The following is a 5,936-nucleotide window of genomic DNA, read 5'->3' as shown; positions in this document are numbered from 1 at the left end:
TGGGCGACAGAGCGAGACTCCGTCTCAAAAAAAAAAAAAAGAGGGATCATTTGACTTCCCCTCTTCCTATTTGGATGCCTTTTATTTCTGTCTTTTGCCTGACTGCTCTGGCTAGGACTTCCAGTACTGTGTTGAATAGAAGTGGTTAGAGTGGGTATCATTGTCTTGCTGTTTTTCAAGGGGAATGCTTCCAGCTTTTGCCCATTCAGTATGATGTTGGCTGTGGGTTTGTCATAGATGGCTCTTATTATCTTGAGGTATATTCCTTCAGTGCCTAGCTTGTTGAGAGTTTTTAAGATGAATAGATGTTGAATTTTATAGAAAGCCTTTTCAGCATCTGTTGAGATGATCATGTGGTTTTTGTTTTTAGTTCTGTTTGTGTGCTGAATCACATTTATTGATTTTTTAAGTTGAACCAACCTTGCATACCAGGAATAAAGCTAACGTTATCATGGTGGATTAGCTTTTTGATTAAGGGCCACTTAGGACATTGATGTGCCACTAGATTCAGTTTGTTAATGTTCTGTTGAGGATTTTTGCATCTGTGTTCATTAGGGATATCGGCTTGAAGTTTACTTTTTTTGATGCATCTGCCAGGTTTTGGTATCAGAATCATGCTGGCCTCAAATAATGAGTTGGGAAGGAGTCCTTCCTCCTCAATGTTGTGGAATAGTTTCAGTAGGATTGGTAGTAACTCTTATAAGTCTGGTAGAATTCAGCTGTAAGTTTGTCTCATTCAGGGCTTTTTCTGATTGGTAGGTAGGCTCTTTATTACTAGTTTAGTTTTGGAACTCATTATTAGTCTATTTAGAGTTTCAGTTTCTTCCTGGTTCAATCTTGGGAGATTATATGTTTGCAGGAATTCATCCATTTCCTTTAGGTTTTCTAGTTTTTGTGCATAGAGGTGTTTGTAATAGTCTCTGAGGGTTTTTTTGTATTTCTGCAGTGTCAGTAGTAATGTCCTTTTTGTTGTTTCTGTTTGCGTTTATTTGAATATTCTCTCAGTCTAACTAGCAGTCTATTTTATTTATTCTTTCAAAAAACAACTTTTGGTTTTGCTGATCTTTTGTATGGTTTTTCACATCTCAGATTCATTCAGTTCAACTCTAATTTTGGTTCTTTTTCTTCTTCTAGTTTTGGGATTGGTTTACTCTTATTTTTCTAGTTCCTCCAGATGTGATATTAGGTTGTCAGTTTGAGATCTTTCTAACCTTTTGATGTGAGCGATTAGCAGAATACACTTTCCTCTTCTTTTTTTTTTTTTTTTTTTGAGACAGAGTCTTGCTCTGTTGCCCAGGCTGGAGTGCAGTGGCACGATCTTGGCTCACTGCAAGCTCTGCCTCCTGGGTTCATGCCATTCTCCCACCTCAGCCTCCCAAGTAGCTGGGACTACAGGCGCCCGCCACCACGCCTAGCTAAGTTTTTGTATTTTTAGTAGAGACTGGGTTTCAACGTGTTCACCAGGATGGTCTCGATCTCCTGACCTCGTGATCCGCCCGCCTCGGCCTTCCAAAGTGCTGGGATTACAGGCTTAAGCCACTGCACCCAGCCTTAAACTTTCCTGTTAACACTACTTTAGCTGTGTCTCAGAGTTTCTGGTATGTTATATCCTTGTTCTCATTAGTTTCAAAGAATTTTTTGATTTTTTGATTTCTGCATTAATTTCAGTGTTTACCCAAAAGTCATTCAGGAGCAGATTGCTTAATTTCCAAGCAACTGTATGGTTTTGAGAGGTCTTCTTTAGTATTGATCTTTCTTTTTTTTTTTTTGATGGAGTCTCACTCTGTCACCCAGGTTGGAGTGCAGTGGCGTCATCTTGGCTCATTACAACCTTCACCTTCCAGATTCAAGCGATTCTCCTGTCTTGGCCTCCTGAGTAGCTAGGATTACAGGCGTTCACCACCATGCCTGGCTAAATTTTTTGTACTTTTAGCAGAGATGGGGTTTTACCATGTTGGTGAGGCTGGTCTCAAACTCCTGACCTCAGGTGATCTGACCTCAGGTGATCTGACCTCAGGTAATCTGTAGGTGTCCGTTAGGTCCATTTGGTCAAGTGTCAAGTTCAGGTCTCAAATATCTTTCTTAATTTTCTGCCTCAATTATCTGTCTAATACTGTCAGTGGGGTGTTGAAGTCTTGCACCGTTATTGTGTGGTTATCTAAGTCTCTTCATAGATTTCTAAGAACTTATTTTATTAATCTGGGTGCTCCAGTGTTGGTATTATAATATATATTTAAGTTAGTTAAGTCTTCTTGTTGAATCAAACCCTTTATCATTAGGTAATGCCATTCTTTGTCTTTTTAAAATCATTCTTGGTTTAGAGTCTATTTTGTCTGAAATTAAAATAGTAACCCCTGCTTTTTTTGGTTTTCCGTTTGCTTGGTAGATTTTTCTCCACCTTTTTGCTTTGAGCCTGTGGGTGTCATTGCACGTGAAATGAATTTCTTTTTTTTGGAACTGAGTCTTGCTCTGTCGCCTAAGCTGGAATGCAGTGGCACGATCTCATCTCACTGCAATCTCTGCCTCCTGGGTTCAAGTGATTCTCCTGCCTCAGCCTCCCAAGTAGCTGGGATCACAGGCACATTGCCTGGCTAATTATTGTGTTTTCAGTAGAGATGGGGTTTTGCCATGTTGGCCAGGCTGGTCTCGAATTCCTGACCTCAGGAGAACCACCCACCTCGGCCTCCCAAAGTGCTAGGATTACAGGCATGAGCCACCATGCCCATCCTGAAATGAGACTCTTGTAACATCATATAGTTGGATTATTTTTCTTTATCCTTTCTACTAGTCTTTTTAAATTGGTGATCTTAATCCATTTTCATTTAAAATGATTACTGATAAGGAAGGACTTACTTCTGCCATTGGCTACTGTTTTTGCTACATGTAATATCTTTTTTGTTGTTGTTGTTATGCAGTGCTTTCAGGACCATCTTCTTTTGTGTTTTATTAAGAATTTTTTTTAGTGTACCATTTTGATTTACTCCACATTTCCTTTTGTGTGTATTTCTTAGTTATATTCTTGGTGATTATCAAAGGAATTATAATTCACATCCTACATTTATAATGATTGAGTTTGAATTGATACCAACTTTGCTTTAATAGCATACAGCTCCATCCCTCCCTATATGTTGTTATTGTTACAAATTACATCTTTATACATTGCTTCCCCATTAGCATGGATTTATAAGTATTGTTTTAGTCATTGGTATCCTAGATTATATAGGAAACAAAAAGAGGAGTCACAAACCAAAAATACAGTAATACTGCCTTTATATTTACCCTTGATTTTACCTTTACTGGAATTTTTTATTTCTTTATATGGCTTTGAGTTACTTCTGTTGTTTATTTCATTTCAGTCTGAAGGACTCCTTTAGCATTTCTTTTAGGATAGGCCCAACTTTTGTTTATCTAGAAATGTCAATTTCTTCTTCATTTTGTCTTATAAGTACCGTGCGCTAACCGATTGCGCCACTGGAGCCACATTCTTCTTCATTTTGAAAAGATAATTTTTCTAGATGTAGAATTGTTGGCTGTTTATCTTTCAGCACTTTAAAATCCCACTGCTTTTTGGCTTCCATGGTTTCCGATGAGAAATCAGCCTTAATCTTATTAAGGATCTCTTATACTTAATGCATTGCTTCTCTCTTGCTGCTTGTAAGATTCTCTCTTTATCTTTGGATTGTTTTTTATCATTATTATTTTTTGAGATGGAGTTTTGCTCTTGTTGCCCAGGCTGGAGTGCAATGGCACGATCTCAGCTCACTGCAACCTCTGCCTCCCGGGTTCAAGTGATTCTCCTACCTCAACCTCCCCAGTAGTTGGTATCATAGGCATGTGGCACCACATCTGGTTAATTTTTGTATTTTTAGTAGAGAGGGGGTTTTGCCGTGTTGGCCAAGCTGGTCTGGAACTCCTGACCTCAGGTGATCTGCTGCCTTGGCCTCCCAAAGTGCTGGTATTACAGGTGTGAGCCACCCATGCCCCGCCTATCTTTGGATTTTAATTGTTTGATTATAATGTATGTTAATGTGTGTTTCTCTGTGTTTATCCTACTTAAAGTCCATTTCACTTCTTGGATATGTAGATTCATGTCTTTAATGAAATTTGGGAAGTTTTCAGCTGTTAGTTTTCAAATATTTTTTCTACCTTTGTTAGGAAAACACTCAAACCATATTTTTCTTCTGTTTTCACAACAAAACAAGAATTATCAACACAGAAGACTTCTGTGACCCCAAAATATTGGGGCTTTCTCCCCGCCAGCAAGTAATCAGTTCTCCAGCAGACCCCAACTGGGCGTCCTACAATTCTATTTCAACATATCTACCAGTAGACAGTGTCACATTCTACAGGTTGGAGACTCAGCCTCCAAAACTGCCCCTGTCCCTCAGATACCAGTCACAAATCTAGGCCTCCAGAACTTCTGACTGACTGACTTCAAGTTGGGGTTCTCACAACTCCCTTTTTTTTTTTTTAGTTTTAATTAATTTGCTAGAGCAGTGCACAGAACTCAGAGAAACATTTATGTTTACCAGTTAATTTAATTACTTAATTAATTAATTTTTTGAGATGGAGTCTCACTATGTCACCCAGGCTGGAAATGCAGTGGCATGATCTCAGCTCACTGTAACCTCCACCTCCCAGGTTCAAGCAATTCTCCTGCCTCAGCCTCCTGAGTAGCTGGGATAACAGGAGCACACTACCACACCCAGCTAATTTTTGTATTTTTAGTAGAGATGGGGTTTCACCATATTGGTCAGTCTGATCTCGAACTCCTGACCTTGTGATCCGCCCGCCTCAGCCTCCCAAAGTGCTGGGATTACAGGTGTGAGCCACCATGCCTGGCCTATGTTTAGCAGTTTATTATAAAGGATATTACGGTCAAGCACAGTGACTCACGCCTGTTCAAGTTATGAGTCACAAGCTGTGAATGAAAACCCATATATACATACAAAGTAACACCACACCCTTTTCTCTCTTTCCTCTTCTTCTGACACTTACTAGTAAGTATATGCTTCATGGTATCCCACAGGTCCCTTTGATGCTGTTCATTTTTTTCCATACTTCTTTTCTTTCTGGTCCTCAGGCTGGATAATTTCTATTGTGCTTTCATCAAGATTGCTGATTATTTTTTCTGCTTGCTCAAATCTGCTGTTGAACCCCTCTAGTGAATTTTTTCACTTCAGCTATAACACTTTTCAACTACAGAATTTCTATTTTGTTTATATTTTTATCAATATTCTTTATTTGTTCAGACATTGTTCTCCTGGTTGCTTCTAGTTCTTGATTGTTTCCTTTAGCTCTTTGTGCACATTTAAAACAGTTGAGTTAAAGTCTTTGTCTAGTAAGTCCAAAGTTCCTCAGGGATAGTTTCTGTCAATTTATTTTTCCTGTGAGTGGGTCACGGTATTTTATTTTTTTTGTATACCTTGCAATTTTTTTGTGAAAACTGGACTTTTTGGATATTATGATATGGTAACTCTGGAAACTGGATTCTACCCCTCCCCAGGGTTTGTTTCGGTTGTTGAAGACTACAGCTGTATGTTTGTTTAATGACTTTTCTAAACTACTTTTGCAAAGGCTGTATTCCTTTTGGTGTGGCAACTGAAGTTTTGTTGTGTTATCTCAGTAGATAGTGAGTAATCTAACAGAGATTTCCTTAAATGGCTCAGCTAAAAATAAAAACCAAGGTCAGGTGCAGTGGCTTACACCTGTAATCCCAGCACTTCGGGAGGCTGAGGCAGGCAGGTCACTTGAGGCCAAGAGTTTGAGACCAGCCTGGCTAACATGGTGAAACCCCACCTTTACTAAAAATACAGAAATTAGCTGGGCATAGTGGTGCACACCTGTAATTACAGCTACTTGGGAGGCTGAGGCAGGAGAATCGCTTGAACCCGGGAGGCAGAGGTTGCAGTGAGCCAAGATCGTGCCACTGCACT

This window comes from Rhinopithecus bieti, unplaced genomic scaffold (assembly GCF_001698545.2).
Source record: "Rhinopithecus bieti isolate Rb0 unplaced genomic scaffold, ASM169854v2 scaffold_27006, whole genome shotgun sequence".
Taxonomy (NCBI): Eukaryota; Metazoa; Chordata; class Mammalia; order Primates; family Cercopithecidae; genus Rhinopithecus; species Rhinopithecus bieti.
The sequence above is the reverse complement of the archived record's forward strand: the minus strand, read 5'-3'. Positions refer to the sequence as shown.